At 41.1% G+C, this 21,331-nt stretch overlaps 1 protein-coding gene across 2 annotated transcripts in view; it reads right to left on the bottom strand.

Moving 5' to 3' along the window:
* Positions 1-21,331, bottom strand: part of KIAA1549L (KIAA1549 like) — a 280,028-nt gene that overhangs the window by 238,590 nt on the left and 20,107 nt on the right. The gene's annotated exons all lie outside the window — the stretch shown is intronic.

Raw genomic sequence — 21,331 nt, 5'->3', positions numbered from 1 at the left:
CAGCTATCCAGGAGCCTATGAACAGTAGGGACTGTGATCACATACCTAACAGCCACAAGGGCAGTGCTGTTTTGTGCAATGTACCACTGGGTTTTTAAACACTTAACAACTTTGAGAAGTCATAAGCTTTTCTTACTCTTTTCCTTGTTTTTCATGGCAACATACACTGACCTATGCCTCACAATAAGTCACATGTGGCACATACAATAAATTCAACTCAAAATTAGGAGAGGCATGGACAGGGGTGAAAAGGGCACCTTACAATTGATGAGAATGTAAGGATGGGCATCTCATTTCTCAGAGCTTATTTTAAAAGGAAAGCACAGTCTATTATGATTAGCACACATAATATAGGGGGCACAGGGAAGGCAGTATAGCACAGAGAAGACAAGTAGTGACTCTATAGCATCTTACTATGCTGATGGACAGTGACTGTAATGGGGTTTGTGGGGGGGACTTGGTGAAGCGGGGAGCCTAGTAAACATAATGTTCTTCATGTAATTGTAGATTAATGATAACAAAATTAAAAAAAAAAAAGGAAAGCACAGTCCAAGGATCACGTCCAGCTAGGGGTGTCAGAGAAAGTCTCAAGGAATGTGTAGCTTCTGAAGAACACCCGGGATGGGAGACTCCTAGCAGATGTGCAGTGCAGGAGGGCACTCCTCATGCAGGGGCGACCCCAAGGGGCCAAGAACAGGGCAACACATCTAGAAACTAAGAACGTAACACATTTGGGGAGGAACACACGGGGCAATGGCTGTTTATCGTATGTGCCTAAGAGTTACCCTGGAATGCTTACTAACCATCCTGTGCCCCATCCCAGGGATTCAGCCTCAGAAGGCCCAAAGAGTGGGTTCTGGCAACCCACAGGTATAGGTGGATCATGGAGGACACCCTGAGGATCAGTAGTAACAAGGTACGATCAGAGACCAGGCAGGGGAGGAGGCAAGCTTGGCTCTAGAACACAGACTTCACAGGGCAGCGTGCACACAGACAAGTGCCACATGCTATCATGATCAGAATCATACTTGAAGAGTGTGATTCTTAAAGTGAGGGCCCCACACCAGCAGCAGCAGCTGGGAGCTTGTTAGGAAAATTCTCAGACCCTCCCTCAAACCTAGTGAATCAGAAACTCCAGGGTGGGACCCAGCAACCTTATTTCAACAAGCCCTATGGTAATTCTGATGCCTGCTCAAGTCCAAAAAGCCCCACTGGGTGTTCACAGTGGAGATGAGGCGTGATGGCCAGAACTGTATTAGAAGTCCTGCCGAATCCACTCCCAACTAAATGCACATCATTGCTGGTGTTATTCAGCTCTTCCTGAAACACAGGGGATGGGTGCAAATCAGCATGTGTCTGAAAGACTTACTAATATGCTTTATAAATCACTAACATTTACTGCTTGACCAAGAGTCTATAAAGGTATTAAAATGAAAGTGTTCACTTAGTACTTCTCAAATTTTAATGTGCATATGAATCGTCTAGAGATCTTGTTAAAGTGCAGATTATGAAACCTAAGTCTGATGTAGGGCCTTGGATTCTGCATTTCTAATAAGCTCCCCAGTGATGCTGTTGCTACTAGTCCACAGCCCACACTGCAAGTAGCAAGAACTTACATGATTCTAGAAGTCTAAAAGCCCTGTGGTAGGATGTCTCCTCACCAGCTGGGCTTTTCTCTCAGATCTGTCCCCTCAACGTGTGTCTTCCCAGGTCTGCCCTTTCTCTTAGCCACTGAGTCAGAGCTTGCATTGGTACAGTCCCAAATGAGAAGAGAGGCAGTCGGTGCCCACAGTGCCAGCGAAGGGAGCTAATGCACTTCCTTAAGCATCTCCATGCCCCTCCAGAGGGACTCTAGCAGGCAGCAGGATCTGGTTCATTTGTTTGAAGAGCTAACTATCCATTATTAAAGAAAAAACAAATGAACCATCAGCTTTAGCTTCATTTGATGCTTCAAATCAACAGTAATTCCTCAGGGCAAGAGGGGCCCTTGTCACCCTCCCATGAGCTCTATCAGTCCAGAACAATCAAAATCCCAGCTGGGACCACTGCATTAACTCAGCGAAAAAACATGATGCCTGCAGACAGCACATCCCTAACAAGTGGGGGGGCGGTTTCCTCCTGCTGTACGCTGCACCAGTTCCCTGCTTCATGAGCTCATCGGATATTCCCTGGTTATGAAACGGCTATGCTAACAAAACTGCAGAGCTGCACCTCAAGACTTTGCTGTAAAGATTTATTAGCCACAACCATCAAGACACAGCTTCCCTTTAACATCAGTTTTCTGGGTTTTGCTGTGATGTAGTTCAATCCCCACTCTCTGCCCCTCCCTAAAAAAGTACATCTTCTATAAAACTGTTTTTGAAAATGCACATGACCTCTTTAGAACAGCTCAACTAAAATTAATATAAAATTTCTCAGATACAAACCAGGACTCTTAACATTTGAGCTTGAGGAGTAGGGAGAAGCTTTTCAGATGCTCTTTCTGTGCACAAGATCATAAAATGATTTAATCACTGGGGAATCTTTATCACAAATAGTGTCAGATGATGTACTGTAAAATTTATGCAGCTAAAAGCTCAAGTATACAATACAGATTGCTCAGATGTTTTGGACTTACTGGCCCAGGTCCACTATTTACTACATGGAGGTTTAATATTCTAATAGGTTCTCTTTGAAGACTTCCTGTTAAAAAAAAGAAAGACATTCAACAAATTATATTTAATGTGTACACTCAACAAAGGAGAAAATACAGCACCATCCTGATGACTCTGTAATGAAGGACAGGGGGAAAGCCTAAGGAATAATAAATCTGACTATAAGGAAAAGATGAGGGAAAATAAACCAAGAATAGAAACACTTTGTGCCTTCAAAATGAATTCAACAACCACCAACATATCCGTAGTATAAGCAGAAACCATCAAGTATAAAGGTTGGCTAATAAAAATTTCAAGGTATGATTATAATTAGGTAGCCATCCACCAAACCCATTACTCAATTCTCATAAAGCCTGCCACTCTGCACTGAAGCGATAATTTTTTTTTAGATTGGCCATTTTTATTTCTATGTCAAGACGAAAATACAAGAGAAAACTGTAAGAGATGCAAAGAAACTTCTGTCATGGGAGATAAGAGACCTGAATTCTAGTCTAAGACTCTCATGAAGTCCACAATATAAACTAAGATGGGCACATTGCCAGTACCCCTGTGCTTCCATGTACAATTCTGTTCCACCTCTCAGCAGCCCCATGAAGGGCTGCTTAGGCTTTTGAAAAATATAAAATCTCCACAAGATTCCTCTGATTTCCTGGTACTTATCCAGACAACATTCCAGGAGGCCCAGAGATCTGTCTATACACAGCAGAGACTTGTCTACCTTTCGCTCTAGCATATCTATCTCCAGTGCCCAGAGCATAATGAGGCCACTGACATGTGCTCAATACCCTCAGCATAGAAAGACATAGCAAAAAATCTGAGTGAGGTCACAGGGCCGAGTCTGTTCATTTATTCAACAAATACTTATGAAAGCCTCTTCTGGATGCTGGGACATACCAGCAAATAAAACAGTCCATGCCTGCAGAAAGCTGATATTCCAGCTGGGAAGGCAGACATAAACAAATGACATATGTATCGGGTGATGAATATTACTAAAGAGAAAAACAAGTCAGGATAAGAGGGATGGGGAGCTCCCCAGAACACTCCAATAGCGTGGTTAAGGATGCAATCTCTGGTGAGCATTTGAGCAGAAATCTGAGGTTCTAAGAAATGCAGGCATGAGATCATACAGGGAAAACCATACCAGGTGGAGGGAACAGCAAGTGCAAAGATCCTGCAAGGAGGCCAGATGCAGCAACAGGAGATGAGATAGACAAAATGTCTGGAGGTGAGAGGGCAGAAGATGTATGGCAATGTTCTTCTAACTGGGGCCACTCACCCATGAGTCACAAAATCAATTTGTCAAATTACAGCCAGCACCTTTAAAAATTAAATAGAACAGAATAAAATAGGAAATACCAGCATGCACTGGTACCATACCTATAGTAAGGCTAAGTATTGTTTGATGAAGTTTTGGTGATGTCAGGGAGCAGGGTGGGGGCAGATTTGCTCAAACATGTGTTGTGCATCTGTACTACAGTACAGTATAAAATGTGCTTCTCACGCGAATTACAATAAAAATGTTTGAAAAACATAAACGCAACACTATAAATCTATGCTGTCCAATTCACCATCCCCTAGCCACATACAGCTATTCAAATTTAAATTAACAAAAGTTAAACAAAATTTAAAATTCAGTTCCTCAGTCACACTAGCCACACTTCAAGTGCTCAGCAGCCATATGTGACTAGTGGCTACTGTACTGAACAGAGAAGATATAAAACATTCCCATCAGAACTCAGAAAGTTCTCTTGGGAAGCACAGCTATAGATCATTCTCTCTCTGAGTCTGTGATCCCTCTAATGTCACCTGATAGAATTACAAGTGTGTCCAGGACAATCAGATGAACAGATTTTCTGAAAAGCAGGCTCTGAATTTATATTGTCTCATAATACAGCTGGCATCCAGCTGGAGATAAAACCAAAATATACTAAAAATAACCTTGACACCTACCAGCCAGATGCCTGGATTGCTAAGAGTCAGTCTGCCTCAATTTCCTTTACCATAAAGTAACGAATAATAAGTAACCACCCATTGTTTGTTTTGAATTATAAGGACTTACTAGGGGAAAAAATACAAAATTTAAAGAATCCCAAAGGATAGCACTTCAGGAATGGGCAGCTGACCAATTGTGGTACAACAGTGTGATTCTTAAAAACTCATTTCCTGCCCCCGCGAAGGGCTGAGACCAAACCCCAGGAAGGCATCATGCCCCACACGGGACTCTAATCATTGTCAGTCAGTGCTGTTATTCAGAAGTCCTGCAGCCCAAGAAGACGGTGCAACAGCACAAGGAGGGTTTTCGGGCACCAAGCTCAGGTGCAGTCACCCTGCTCCAGGACAGGTCCTGACCATGTGGTGTCTGGGGCGGCTGCTTCTTGAAGGGAGTCTTTTCAATGCTGGGGAGTCATTGGTGTTTGCAGCTACTTTGCTCTGGACCTCTCTCCTGGCAACAATGTAAAGAAAGAACCCTATAGATGTGTGGGCCTTGTCACAGGCTTTGACTTCTGCCTACCTTAAGAAGAGCAAGATCACTGTGCCGGCATGTGCAGTGTGGTCCAGGGAGCGAGGACTCTGCTGCTCTACGGTACCCCACACCAATGCTCTCCCAATCAGGACCAGAAGAAGCAATGCTCGCCTTGTCCTCACGCCTTCCACTGCAGCAGAACCATGGCCCTCTACCAGCTGCAGCCTGGATGATGTGCTCGCCTTCTGTGTCCAAGGTGCAGGCAGGCAAAGTAGAATCCCTAATGAGCATGTTAGCCATACCTTCAGAACAGGTAGTCTGACACCTAAGACTGACAATGGGGTGGAACAGGTATTTGAAATTGGGACTGTGGGAAAACCCGTAATGCATGGGCACCATATTCATGCAGCCCCGGTGCATATTGTGAAATGCAGCGACTAATACAATGCCCAGAACGCAGAATACTCAATAAGTATTTTCAAACGAATAAAGGAATGAATGATTGAAATGAACTGTGTAACTGCACTAACCTAACATGGCTACAACTGCATTTGTCTTTCTGAATTGGGGCAGAAAGCAGGGAAAAGCAGGCTGCTTTGCCTAATATTTCACCAGTCTTATCAATAATGCACAGAAGAAAGAAACCATACAGGAAAACATTCACTGATGTGGCTATATGAAATGTCAGATGTCAAAAAACACCATAAAAACTAAAGGGAAAATGAAAAATTGGGAAAATGCCTGTAACATATTATAAAGACTTAATATTATGACTTTATAAAGAGGTCTTAAAATCATTAAGAAAAGCTATACAGTAATAGAAAAATGGCAAAGAATGTGAATAGATTCCACACACACACCACACACACACACACAAATAGCTAATAAACACATGAAAAAGCAAAGTTCAGCTTCTCTGTTGGTAATCAAAGAAATGTACATTAAAACAACAACATGATACCATTTTCAACTATCAAATTGGCAAAGGAATTATCTTGTTTTGCTTTTTAATGACAATACCCATCAATGGCAAGGATGTGGAGAAATGGGTTCCCTCCTACACTGTTCATACACTTATGGGAGGTAATCTGGTAACATGCCAAAAGCCTTAAAAATGTATGCTCCATTTGATTCAGTAACTCTATTTCAGGAATTTATTCTAAGGAAATAATCGGAGATATAACCAGTGATTTATGTGAAAGATATTCATCAGACATTTATGGCACCCCTACCATAAGTCACTTATAAATCCATCAATAGAAAGGTCATTAAGTGAACTATATTACTAGCCTATGATAGAAACTATACATCGCTTTTTAAAAGTCCTTTCACAATATTCATGATAGCCAAGAGTTAGAAGCAACCCAAATGTCCATTGACTGATGAATGAAGAAAATGTGGTATATACAATGGAAAACTCTTCAGCCTTTAAAAGGAAAGAAACCTATCATAAGCTACAACATAGGTAAAGCCTTGAGGATATTATGCTAAGTGAAATAAGCCAGTCACAGAAAGATAAGTACTGGAGGAGTTCCCTTATTTGAAGTATCAAAAATAGTCAAATTTATAGAAACAAAAAGCAGAATAATGCTTACCAGGGGCTGGAGGGAGTGGGAAGTGGAGAACTATTTTTTAATGGGTACAGATTTTCAGATTTGCAGGATGAAAACATTCTGGCGATCTGCTGCACAACAATGTGAATATACTTAACATTACTGCACAGTTAAAAAATGGTCAAGAAAGTAGATTTTCTATTTCATGTTGCTTTTCACCATTTTTAAAAAGTTTTCTTATAAAATTATCATCATCTATGGATAATTTCATAAATTACCATGCTAGAGAATATATTTCATGCTACTCCATATTGCACATAGCTTAATTTTTGTGTGATTCTTAAGGATATTTCAGAACACACAATGATGATCTTCATAACCACCGATTATAATTTTAGTAGACTTCTAGGCTTGTCTGCTAATTGAGAGTGACAGTTAACAAAAATACAATAACAAAAATACTAGGTAGCAGATTCACTGAATTAAGAAACTACAATGTCACAAATGTTTTGCCAATGGCTATCTCAGGGTTTCTAAGGAATTTCAAATATTTTATGTTTCCGTACACGTCCAGATCCTGGAGACTGCAAGTCTTTTATGTCCTCAGACACAAATACTTTGTCAGACCTCTTGCTAATTCTATTATACATGCGAACACCCTAACTAGAGGCACTAAACATATTCAAGTCTATGACAAGGCAGTCTAATAGGACAGCTCCTCAAAGAGGGATGCAGCATCTGGACCTGGATATGCACAGAAGTCCATGTCGACAGTTCACAGAGACCTGTTAAGATGCTAAATTGTTACTATAATTGTCACCTTCTTTGTTTCCCCAGTGCCTGAAACAGTGCCTGGCCTGCTATAAATTACAATTTATCCAATAAATAAGTAAAGATAATTAATTAATTACACAGATGGAACTATAACATAAAACAAAAAAAAACCCAAAGTCATCAGAAGCTTTAAATATTAACACATTTTGCTAAGTGACAGCATAATGACCCTAACTGAGCATGGTTAAGGGAATATATCTCCTAGAATTAATTATTCTAAATCCATGTACAACAAAGGCATGCTCCATAGACCACTCACTGGGCAGAATAGTAATAGGGATTCTTGATAAAAGTATTCCATGTTCAAAAAAGTTTGGGAAATTCTGGGGTAAGCAAAGTAAAACTGGTTTCTTTATCCCCAAACCTCAAGTTTTAGAAAGTGAGGGTGAATCATTCATCTTTAGGAAGGGGGTGTCCAGCACAGCATTTTCCTAAACCATCTAAAAATGAGATGCTTTTAAATGGAGAATCTCATGGGATGCATGATCTCCACAGTCAGCTTTGGAAAATCTTGTTCATACTTCCTCTGTGAAAGCCTGCAGTTATGCCAAGATGATGTAAGTACCCTGGCAGCGGAGTGTATCAGTTAAGATTATAGCTGGAATCGGACAACCTGGGAGTTCAAACCCTGTCACTGACACCTACAAGCTCGGGCAAATTACTTAACCTCTCTGTATCTCAGTCTCTCTGCAAAATAGGAGGGACTAATAGCACCTGTGTCATGGAAGATGACTGTGCATAAATGTTTGTGCTAGTATTTGATCAGTTTATATAATATTTCAATGAATTAAGAAATCACAATAACAAGTCAAACAGACATCAACAGATTTGAGAACAAATACAGTGGATCCTCCCCTGGTGAGAGACAGTACCAGCTTTCTAACTGTGGGAGATCTGCATGCCATGCCGTCAGTCATAGAGCAAATGATCAGCACAGACTAATGCAGCCAGCTGGTAAAGTGGGAGTCTGTTAAGACGCTCTTTACTATATGACACTACGTACTTCAGTACTAATACTGGAGCACCCAGAAACATCATTTCTTGCCCCATGGTGGAACCTAACCACCTTCCCAGCATAGTCCAACCCACACATTCTTATTTATAGCAAGTCTGTAAGGGTGTTAGTAATTGAGGAAATGTTTATATTAGCGAGATTTAGCCAGTATACTTAGTCTGCAAAACAAGCCCCCAAAACAATACATGTAATTCTTTTTATAATTTGGACATATATAACAGGAATCATTCCTATAAAAACCCAAGAAGACAAGTTTTCAATAGCCTCTGCACATAATGTTGCATAAACATACAGATTTTTCATATAAAACATTCATGTAAGATATAGAACATTAGCTGATTCAAACGTCATCGTTTTTGTAGGCTATAACACAGCCTTAGAAACCTTTAACTCTAATGGAAATTAAATGCTTTGCATTTAAGATGCTTCCTGCTCTGACCTTTAAACATTAACATAACTAGAAGCACCACAAAGTAGAAATGAGAATGTTTCACTTATATGGTGTTACATGTCAGACCCACAAGTGTAAGTAAAAGGTTTCACCTTCAAGGTCAGAAAGGACAAGACATTCGGTGTGTAGCTAGAATAGAAGGCATGGCTGAACCACACACAGAGTCCTCTCCCCCCACAAAACAGACAAGAGAAGATTCAAATGGAGGGTGTCCTGTGTGTTTTCCATCCATCAAATCTAAGTCTCCAACTTGATTTCACAATAATCCTCAGTGATACTCAGTCTGTGCTGAAAAACACAAGTGAGCCATACTTCATACAAACGCAACCAATGTTCCTGAAAATGTGAGTACATTGAATGACAATCAAAAGCACTAGGGGTGCTAAATCTTTGAAAGGAAAACTATTAAAAATTCCCTTGTCATTTAAAAAGTTGCTGGACTTGGGTCCCTGCCATTTGAATGTCACAAAAAATAAAAACAAAAATATAAGTAAAAATGAAAAGAAAACAAACAAGGTTGGGCAATGAACCAAGAGCTTCCGATTTTTAATTTTGCCAAATAAGAGCATTTAAGAATTACAACAAAACAAACACCAGCCAGATCCTGCCATCCCATAGCCTAAAGGTCCACAATCCTGCCTGCACAACAGAATCACCTGCGAAGTGTTGTACCCACACCGGTACCAGGCCTGCCCCAGGATTCTGGTTCTGCTGTCTGAGGCAGAGCCAGGACTCTACTCTCTGAAAGCTCCCCATGTGGTTCTAAATGGGCAGCAGGGTTGAGAACTATCATCATTTTGGAACCAAAAAAATAAGACTATTATCTCAGATTATGGAATGGCTCCTAAAAGTAAATAAAATTATGAAAAAGCCACTCTGTTAACAATCTAAGCTTCAGAGCTTGTGGACCAGCATTTGGGGCTATCCTGTCTACACTATCAGACTGCATTTCCCCATCCCTCACTCTATTACCTTGTACAACCTGGCTTGTGCCCTTGCTACTCCACTAAAGTAGCCCTTCAGAAGCTCACAAAGGAATCTTGTGTAACCAAATCCACTCACTTTTCTGCATGTCTCCTATGTCCTCCTGTTCGCAGCACTTCAAAGAGTGGGCTAGCCCCACCTTCCTGAACCTGCCCTGCACTGGCCAGCCAAACTCACTCCTCCCCAAACCCATCATGCAAGTCCTCACTTCCAGTTTTACTCACACTGCTCCCTTTTCTTGGAACTCCCTTCTGCCTTCTCAGTGGACCCAAACCCTACATGTACCTCAAGGACAGAGTCAAATACTACCCACTCCCTCTACCCATCCATGTTCCATGGGCAGTCCACAGGGAACCTTGTAGAATTTAAAACAAGTATTAATGTCAAGGGGTGAGATGAGGTCATAAACTTCAAGGTCAAAGCCGTGAAGACTGAAAACCTTGGAAAGCAGAGCATGAGATGGACTGAGGAAGGTGTTTCAGAACCCAGAGGGTTAACAATGTCCATTATAGTAAGAATTCTGTAACAGAAATTAATCCAGGTATTACTTCTAATCTCCTTGTAATAATAGATACCACTTTCAGGGGTGATAAACTAGGCACTGACTAGGAACACGAAATTCATCATCTCATTTAACCCTCCTAACTCCATGAGAATGCATTACGGTCCCTATTTAGAAATGCAGTATACATCAGCCATGTAATGAAGAGACTTGCCCAAGAACACCCAGCTAGTAAAGGCTAAGCCAGCTTTTGAGCCCCACCCTTTGCAATGTCAAAGCTTGTGAGAAATCCCTCTGCTACGATCCACTGCCTCCTTTATGGCAACTCCTAAGCCTTAGCTTTCCTTCCCAAAATTATGAAGGAATAGGTCTTAGTGATTCTCATGGTCCACCCTCCAAATCCAACATTCCACAGTTCTGTAAAAAAGAAGGAGGTAGGAGCAGAGGCACAGCAGAGAGCCATGAACAAAGAGAAATAAATAACAGAAAGGCAGCGATAACAGACAGACTCATGAGGAAAGGCAGAGTGGCCTTTGTGGCCCCTTCTAGCCCAGACTCCCTGGGGTTTTTTCCTGGCTGTTTCAAGTCTTTTTCCTGCTCTGGGATGGGTATAAGGTAACTTCATACAGTATTCAGTTTTCCTTCCAAATCTCATCCCAAAATGCCCTGAGGACTTACAGAAAACCACCATGGAAATAAAAATACAGGGAAGAAAAAAAAAAAAGAGGCAAGAACACACTAGAAAAGCAAGCTTTGGGTTTTTCATTTTATACTGAGAAAGAGGATTATGATAATGATCAAATGGAGTCATTCAAAAGGGGTATTTTCCAAAGAAAGAAAATAAATGAGTATGGAGAACAGAAAGGAAAAAGCAAGCAGAATGACCTTGATTTAACAACGGATCTTTATTGATTTTTTTTTTGCCTTCTTACTTGATTGTGGGGAAAGTCACGGTCCAAAATGTGTAATATAAGAGCCTACCCTTAATGAAATTAGTGGATTAACAAAAATGTCAGTGAGGCACCAAAAAAGAGGGAAATATCTTAGAGAAATACTACCTCCTTTAATCACAGGGAAAACCAGCATGGAAAAAAAACAGAACTCAATGGAAACTTTCAGGTTGGTAAACATCATCCATTTTATACTTTCCCACAAAAAGCCCTTTAGAGAACAGTAAATTAACCACTACCTTTCTGACCTCTGGTGAAGAATTTTGCAAAGCCATTGAACCAAAACTTTAGTAACCCAGCCCCTTAAAAAGTATGGGGTTTCACAAGTGTCTGCAGTGACCAGTTTGGTTTCAGAGATGGAGGTACAGTTTTGAGACTCTTTCCAAGGTTCAAAAACCCCACCAAAAAAGAGAAGAGAAAGAACAAATGTACACAGATGCTCTGATACCCGCCCCCAAACCTCCGAGCATCAGTCACACTTTGTCTAAACTCTTGACTATTGTTGTTTTAAAAGAGAAAAGATTTTCCACACAAGCAGCTTTTGGCCTTTCTAGAATCCAGTTTAAGGGTGAGACACATAATCACAAGGACCTTGTCAGAGGTGAAGCAACCAGCCCTCTAACAGAGGAAAATCTGCATCACCTGGGACATGTAGAGGTTGGATGCAGAGACACCAAAAACAAGTTACCCACACTTATATACACACACACATATACATGTAGGTAGTGTTGGGAGACATTAAAAACCATTGGATCTAATTTTGCCAATGGAAACAGAAGGCAAGTGATTGGTCCAAAGCCAGGGTCATACAGCTGAGAAGTAGCAAAGTCCCCTACACTTCACTTCCAGCTCATAATTTAGTTCTCTACTCCCCACTGGTCCCAGACCAGTTACTGGTTAAAAGAACTTCCCTCTTAGCTCCAGAATGCATTAGCTAACTTACTTCATGCTTTAGGAAAGAAGGCGCTGCAAGAGACACTGTCCAATATGTATTTTTTGCATACAATGAATATGTCCTCCTTGTTTCAGAAAAGTAGAAATTATTCTCTAGAAAGTAGTTAATTAAATAAAAGGGTGAAATTTCTATTATCTTAACAGCCCTTAAGAAGGGAACTATCTTTTTTAGAAGAGAAAAAAATGTCAGTGAGCTTATTGGGCTTGGAAGGTGAGACCCTGCAGGCAGGTTCATTGAGAGTAAGAGGTGATTCAAAAAAGCTCAACAGCTCTGAGTGAAAACCCATGAGGTGTCTAGGGGTCAGGAATGAAACGGAAAAAATAGAAAGATGGAAGCAGAAGGCTGAGGATTTTTAGAGTTTTCTGGGGAAACGTTCAGAACAGAGAGGTACCATGAACTTAAAGTCATTTGTCTTGCTACAGTGCCTTTGGACCCCCCAACCCTCATTAAAATCTTCTTAGCAAAGGCAACAAAATCAAAAATAAACAAGTAGGACTACATCAAACTAAAAAGTTTCTGCCCAGCAAAGGAAACCATCAACAAAATGAAAAGGCAACTGACCAAATGGGAGAAAATGTCTGCAAATCATGTATCTGATGAGGGTTAATATCCAAAATACATAAAGAACTCTATAGCTCAATAACAAAACAATAATCAGTGCATTAAAAGATGGGTAGAGGAGCTGAATATATATATGCTTTCTCCAAGGAAGAAAAACAAATAGCCAACAGGTACATGAAAATGTGCTCACCATCACTAATTACCAGGGAAATGCAAATAAAAACCACAAGAAGATATCACCTCATACATATTAGAATGGCTAGTGTCAAAAAGACAAAAGATAACAAAAGTGTTGGCCAGGATGTGGAGAAAAGGGAACCCTGGCACTGTTGGTAGGAATGTAAATTGGTGCAACCACTATATAAAACAGTATGGAGGTGCCTCAAAAATTTAAAAATAGAACCACCAAGTGATCCAGCAAGTCCATGCCTGGTTATGTATCAAAAGGTAACAAAATCACTACACTGAAGAGATATTTGCATCCACATATTCAATGCAGCATTATTTACAATAGACAAGACATTGAAACAACCTAACTGTCCATTGATGGATGAATGGATAAAGAAAATGTGATATATATCTATATAGATATAGATAGGTAGTACATGATAGAATATTATGCAGCCACAAAAAAAGAAGGAAATCCTGCCATTTGTGATAACATGCTTGAGGGCATTATGATAAGTGATAAAATAAGTCAGACAAAGACAAAACCTGTACAATTTCACTTACATCCACATGTATCTTAAAAAAAATTCATAAGAACAGAGAACAGTTTGGTAGCCAGCAGGGTCAGAGATGGGGTTGGAGCTGGGTGAAATGGGTGAAGGCAGTCAAAACGTACACACTTCCAGTTGTAAGATAACTGAGCTCTGAGGATGTAACATAAAACACCTTTAATTAAAAAGCAATGCTTTCTGTATACTTGTAAATACTTAGTTCAGGTGAGCTGTTAAAAGAACTTAAGAAAAAGGACTTAACTCTGTATTATACAGTTGGACATGTGAAGAACAAGGGGACAGAGCCCCTAAACTGAGCTCATTCTGTGGATGAAGAAACTCAAGGGCAGAAGTGAGCACAGAATATAAGCCCCTGAGGAATTGTCAGCAACCTTAGGGCATCTGGCAACAGGGTGGTGGAGCCAGTCTAAGTAGGGCTTAAGGGACAAGAAGGAGGAGGAGGAGGAGAATCTGAAGCAGCAGCAGTGAAGTAACTGCTTCCTGGAAGACACCATGATCCTTTCAATTAGATTTTTAGAGAAAGGGCAGTGGGACGTAATCCCCTCAATGCAATGCAGTCAGGGGGTCTTAAGAAAGAATAGTGCAGGGCAGGGAGCAACTGTCAGCTGTCCCGGAATTTCAGCGCTCCAGGGAGATGGGCTGAGGTGGTCCAGATTTCTCTGCCAGATTACAACAGAGCCTTAGCAAGGGTAAGTGTGCACCACAGCCCCCCATCTACATCCACCTGTCTGTGAGACATACGAGGTCATATAATTTGGACCAAAGATAATTTGAAAACAGAGACACCAAATGGAAAGCCAAGGGGTCCTGGCAGTGGCCCCTCCCCGGCACATGCACATTCATGCTGCCATCTGGCTTGTGCATGTGTGAAGCATAAGTGGGAGCCTCCAGGAGCCCCCCCACCCCCAACCATTCTGAAAGTGAGCCAAGCAAATTAAAGCAACACTCCGTTACTAACAGAAATGGGAACAGCGGGTATGTTGGGATGGTGGGGTTCTGGATTATGTTTTTCCCTCTCTGCATGCCAGTTCTGGGGGCAGCAAAATGGTTTTATTATTTCACATACACAAAAATTATAATACAATTGTAATTTTGTTACTAAAGTAAAAAAAAAAGGAACACCCATCCCAGTGATCATTTTTCATTCTTTTACAGTTGTAGTAAAGAGTCTGTTTGGCTCCAACTGTCAAAATCACTCAAAGGAGTGGTACACACAGGTAATAATTAATAGTTCTACTGGGTGAAACCACTAACTTTCTAACAGTCCAGGTCCATAAGCCTATTGACATATAGCCTTCCTTTTCTGAAAACAGGGCTAACCACACTTAGAACATGGAGAAATGCTATTTCTAATGCAGCTTTTGGTTCTTTTGAAAAAACATATAGGGAAATTAAAGAGGATATTTAATATGAATTTTTTTGATAATTTATTATGGCAGTTTTGTCTGAAATCTCTGTTACTCAAAACCACTGCTGAAATGATTTTGTAGCTTAAAATAACATTGGTGACTTGTAATGCTTTGTAATGTCTGTGGTCTCCCTACACACCCCTGCCACAGAACTAACTTAAGCTTTTCTATTATATATTTTGACATCAATGCATTTATGATATTTATCCTACTTATATTAATGCTTTGTTGATACTCTTTTTATTTCTCATTCTTCTTTTCGGGATTGAAATACCCCTGAGGGCAAGAATATTTATTCTGTTTGCCACTATTTTCTTCATTCCTATTATTAAGGGCAGTTGTTGAATAAATGACCTAATATAGGCCACCAAAAAAGTTTTCTAGGTTTTTTTTTTTTACTTTAAATAAAGGTTTTATTAAACCTCCTTCACAAAGTGAATCATTTTATGGTGCCTGTGGGTAAAATTGCAATATTTCCAGAATATCTTGCCTGGCCTTAGTGCATCTGCATCCTCAGGGGTGGAGAGAAGTATGGCTTTAGTTCATCTGCATATCAATAAGCATTCCTCAGGGGTGGAGAGCAGTATTCATCTCCATATCAATAAGTAATTACCTGGGCAACCAAGGGTGTATCTGAACCTGAGCGTTTAAGGGGAGGGGCTGGCTTGCTTGCTGGTTTGTTTCTTCCTGATCAGGGGACAGTTTGTAAGCGATAAACGGGTTTTAAACTTCACTTGCCCCTTTGATTGATTTCGGTTTTAGAGGTATTTTGCCCCAGAATTTCGTCTCCCCAGAGGTACAGTGCCTCAGCCAGCTTTTCCTTGCCATTGTGTGCAAGAGATGTAGGGAATCCATTTCACCCTCCCTGAGAATTTGCATATATTGACTTCATTTAACAACAAACAATACAGGACACGTCAGAGATCTCACACAAAGGACCCACATTCAAAATAATTCTCACTAATGTCTATGCTTGGGTGCATGAAAATGGCAATGTCAAATCCCATTGGAAAGAAATGATCTAAATCAGTGGTTATGAAATCTGTTTTCTTCAAACCCCTTGGAAAGCTGAATGCTAAGGAAGTCCCTCTCTCCCAGAAAAACACAGGTATGGCATAAACTAAACTTACACATATAATTTTAAGGATTTATAGGCCACCACCACCCCCAGGGCAGTGTTTTTAAAAGTATGGATTATGATCCATTAGTGAATCATGAAATCAATTTACTGAGTCATGACCAGCTTGGAAGAAAAAGAAGAGAGAAAGGGAAAAGAAAGGAAGAGAAAGGGAGGGAGGAAGAGAGGTAATGATAAGTGTTATTTCCTGGCATGTTTTTTTTTCAGTTGCAGTGTGTATCTGTGTGTGTGTGTGTGTGTGTGTGTACACATGTTGTGGGTCAACATGTAAAATATAGTTTTTTTTGTGCATTGCCATCAAAATAATTTAGAAAAAAAAAATACCCTGGGGGTTCATGGACCCCTGATGCAAATGATTAAGGAGGAAACTGTCATTTTACTTGGTTGCCAAGATCCTCAGAAAAAAATATTACCTCTTATGCGAGTTTTAAACAGAAGAGGGATTTGTGTCAAGACAGCGTGCTGACGGTATGAAACTGAATGCTGAGTCTGAGTATTCCAAGAAATGAAGTTTAATGGGTGCAGGACACAAGGAGTGCTGTGGGCCCCTGCAGCTAGGGGAGGCCCAACTTCATTCCACAAACCAAAGGAGGCCGATTCAATGATGCAGGAGCTAGGTTAGGAACTGGGAGCAGATTAGAAAGCTCAAGGAGAGTCGTGGCCATTTGGAAGAGCCCTTTGGGAACTAGGAAATGGCACTTACAAGGACTCCTTGACGGGACTGCTTGACTGAAGACCCTGCTAAGATGAGCACCGTTGGACTAGCTGACTACAGGGATGCTGGAAATAAGAATCATGTAAAAATACCAGTTGTATTTTTATATAATCAGCAACCTGTAGATTGTGATAGAGACAGTGAGTGGCTGGAGTTTCCCAAGGCTCAGTGTATGCAGGATGAGAAAGTAAGACAAGAGAGCTGAGACATGCATGGGGATTGGCTGGACAGAGAAGGAAAAAGAAGTGTGATGGGGGAGATGGACTACAGGAAGTCAGAATGGTGGCAGCTAAACCTCAGAGAGCCTCCAAAATTGGCAAAGCAGGATAAGGGAACGAGCACCACAGTGGTAAGAGGCTGGGGACGGGAGCAGGATACTGGAGTCTGAGATCTTCAGTAGGAGCGCAAGCTCCTGAGGGGGGTCCAGGGTGTGGCCACTGGGGAAGGGTGGCCAAAGTAAAATGAAAGTAAAGATGGTTCCAATGAGAAGCCAAGAAGCTTTGAAGCTCGGGGGGAGTAGAGGGTGGGTTATCCACGTGGACCCTGATGTGACCTGGGCTGATGCTGGCATGGAGTGTAAGATGTTGAACATTTCAAATCCTCAATAAATGAAGACAGGTGACTGTAAAGCAGAAGCTGACAGCAACAAAGAGGAGGAATCTCAACAGAAGAGAATTATTTGTATGAGGGTGAAAAAATTAAGGTAGCAGGGAGAAGCAGAAAAATTCAAAACAGCTTCCCACCCACACATTCCAGGTAGTGCCAAAGAACATGTGACCTACTGCAGAACCCAAAATACTACATACTAAGTCCCAAAATAACCATGCTTGTTCACCCTGTATCTTCCTCCTCTTCCACTTACAATCTATTCTCTCTCCTCTTTTTTGTACCCAACAATGCACAGGGGCAACAGGGGCACTGTTCCAGCCAGGGCGTGGCAGACAAGGAAACAGCAACTCAAGCTGTGTGTCTTACTCCATCATTACCCAGCTCAATCATTTAATCTCTGTATGCCTAAAGTTACTCATCTAGAAACAGGGCTTGTGATATTCATTGTCTTCATACCTATTGGCTATTTAGAAAAATATGAGAGTCAAAGCAGGAAAGTGTCTTAAAGGGCAATTTAATTCCTTAACCTTACTGGTGGAGCTTAAAGCTGAAGAGGTTGTCAAATCCTAAAATGAAACTTTAAAACTACTGGTTACTAAATTTGACTAAATGTTTCTTCTCTGAGCCTCAATATCTTATCTGTAATATGAGGGAGATGGATTAAATGATCGTTACTGATCTACGCAGCATTTATTTTAGTTATTTGCTTCTGAGAGATTTCTCCTGTGCTCCAATGCCTAATGGCATTTCTTTGGCCAAGATTCTCCCAGCCTCAACCCACCATACTATAGCTATTCATGACAATGTCCTAATGCCTGATGATCCCTATAGATAACTGACTTCCAGCAAATGTTTGGTGAACAGGTGAGTGCTAATGGTCACGCAGCTGTAATAGCAGCTGCCCTGAAGAAGGGTCTGGAAGACAGCGATGGGCAGTCTTCATGTCAAGGAGCACACAGGTCCTGGCACACAGAAGGCACTCAATAATTACTCTTGAGTAGATGAGTAATCTAAGAAGTCTATTGGAAATTTTAAAACTCAGTATACAGATGCAAGAAATTCTCAACACCCATCTCAGACCCAGTCCTCTGGTATAAATTTATGTGAATTAAATGAAAGGTAGGTGGAAACCAAAATATTATTTTCAATATTGCCATCATGAGAAATGTAACAGTCACTGAGAACAGGGAACATGACAAGTCCCCAAGACAAATTCATAGTCTGCCAAGCTCAAAGGCAAATTCAAAAACATAGCCCACAGTATCTAAATTTTATGTAGTACAGCCCACAGTGTGACCTGGGCCTGTGCATTTTTTTTAAAGGCTGAAACAAAACCAAAACCACAATTGATTCAATCTGTACATGTGAGATTTGAAGAATTCCATAAAATTCTTTAAAATTCTTGCCAGTGTACTTAAATTTCAAGCCCCCATGAGGGCCAAAAGACAAGTCAATTATTGTTACCCCCAGTAATTAGAGCTTGGATGTAATTATCAACTTAGTATGTATGTGAAACCTGAAATGGGGAGACACAAACATGGGCATCCTGATGGCCACAGCCACACCCATACCCCCTTTGTGGCCAGATCATACTACAGAGCTGATGGATGCAAAAGCCCTCTGTAAAGCATGCAGTGTGTGCTTACCGGGGGAAACTGCTTTATCTCATCCTCAGGCCTGGGCCATGGCTCACTGGGCGGGAAGGAGCACGCACGGTCAGGGGAAGCACTTCACGCAGCAGTGGGCAGAGCACAGGCCTCAGGATCCGAGGCACAGATCCCACAGCATTATGCTCTGTGGTCCCAGCCAAGTTATATCACCTCTCTAAATCTCAAGCTCCCCATCTGTAAAATGGGAATAATTATAGCCACATCTCATAAAATGGCTGTAAAGATTAAACACCGTAATAAGCATATTAGGCAAGCAACACAGTGTCAAGAACATCAAAAGTGCTGACAAAGGAAATGCAAACTAGTACTTTCACTGTAACTTCCATGTTGTGGAGTTGTTTAGTAAAGTATTCGACAGTTTGAGGTAATTCAAGTAAGTACAGTTTAAAGATCATTTCATCCTGCAGTTTCCACTGTGTGATGTGGTGAGAATATATTTCAGAAGCAAAATGCCAACTTCTCTTTCAAAGATTCTTCTGCTAGTGCATGATTCTCTAAGACTTGTTCTGGTAAAAGTCAACAATTTGGAAGTTCCCAGAGGGCCTCCATCACCACTCTAGGCCATGGGAATCCCAGATCACAGACACTCAGCAATGGTTGGTCTTTCCACAGGTTCTTAGCATTAGGACCCACCAGCCCACCCTTACTGGAACCCAGAATAAACCTGAATTTGACTGCCCAGTCCATGGGGGATAAAAATTAGATGAATTCTTTTAACACCTATTCTCTGCACCACTTATTTTGCATCTGGATACTTTACCTTTCATATCTAATTAGCCATTTTCATGCAATCATGTCCTTGTGTATATATTCCTTAAAAGCACTACTGATACTACTTTGGAAACCTCACCTAGCACCAGCCTTACATAGCACATCATGCATGTTCTGTAAGTATTTGATTGGTTGATTTCTACATATTTGTACATATCATTGACTCTTAAAGATGTGCTGTACCTGAAAGGCCAGAAATCAATAAGCCTGTCAAAATTATTGTCGAATGTGACATTATGGCAAAACAGAAATTCTTTTTCAATTAATATTAAATTCAGAACAGATTATTAAAATTCCTTCTTAGAGATGGCCTGAGATAAACAACTAACCAGTGAGGAGGTGTAACTCCAGGGACAGGAAATCCCTGGGCAAAATACTTCTAAAACCTAAATCAGTCTTAGGGAGAAATAAAGTTTAAAACCCGTTTATTCCTTACAAACTGCAGTCCGGGGCCGTTTCTCTCTCCTGCTTTGGCAGAAGAGAGACCTCCCCCAAGTCTCTCAGGTTTAAATAAGCCCTCGGTAGCCCAGGCAGTTACCCACTGATAGGGAGATGAACTACTTCTCCCCACCCCTTAGGAATGCCTATTCATGTGGAGATGCACTAAAGCCAGGGGAGATATTCTAGAATATTACAATTTTACCCACAGGAGTCAAAAATCATTTCCTGTCGGCACGAGTGGGGCTAGCTCTCCCAGCAAGGGCTGGCTTTAGGCCGTGGTCAACCAGAAAGCAGAGCCCACAGGCAGATGAGCCACAACAAAGCAGAGCTGGGGCACCGCAGCCTGTGACTGTGATATGGCCACGTCCTCCTTCCTCCTTTGTCTTTGTCATTCAGAATTCACAAAACTGAGTGACTACACTATGAAATGATTTCCAAAGTTCAGGAAGAGATTAAAAAACAAAAAATAAAGCCAAGGTAGGCACAGGTGACAAAGATATCCTAATGCATGCAAAGCCAAAATAAACCCTGGGGTGGGAGAGCAGATGGCCAGCGGGCAGCAGAGGGAGCCCCGGGGGATTCAGAACAACAGCCCTAGGTGGCATTCCACCAGGGAAGATGCCTATTTGTAGGAGGTGATGTCCATTTCACCAGATGGCCAGCTCACTGCCTAGAGTCTCAACCACAAGGTAAGCTAGATGACATGTGAAAATTTTACCTCACCTGAACGCAGAAAACTAGCAGAAGATAAAAACTGCATCTTTTGCAACCCTTGGGATTAATGAGAATAGAAGACTGAAAAGATAAAAATGTTTGAACTATTTTCTAGCAGTTCTTTGGCTGCATGACAATAAACCAACATTTAGAATAAAGAAGAAAGGGGTTCTCCTTTCCCCTCAAATCCTGCAAAAATCT

The sequence above is a fragment of the Manis pentadactyla genome, chromosome 9 (genome assembly GCF_030020395.1).
Source record: "Manis pentadactyla isolate mManPen7 chromosome 9, mManPen7.hap1, whole genome shotgun sequence".
Classification (NCBI taxonomy): domain Eukaryota; kingdom Metazoa; phylum Chordata; class Mammalia; order Pholidota; family Manidae; genus Manis; species Manis pentadactyla.
This window is presented reverse-complemented; position numbering and strand designations above follow the sequence as displayed.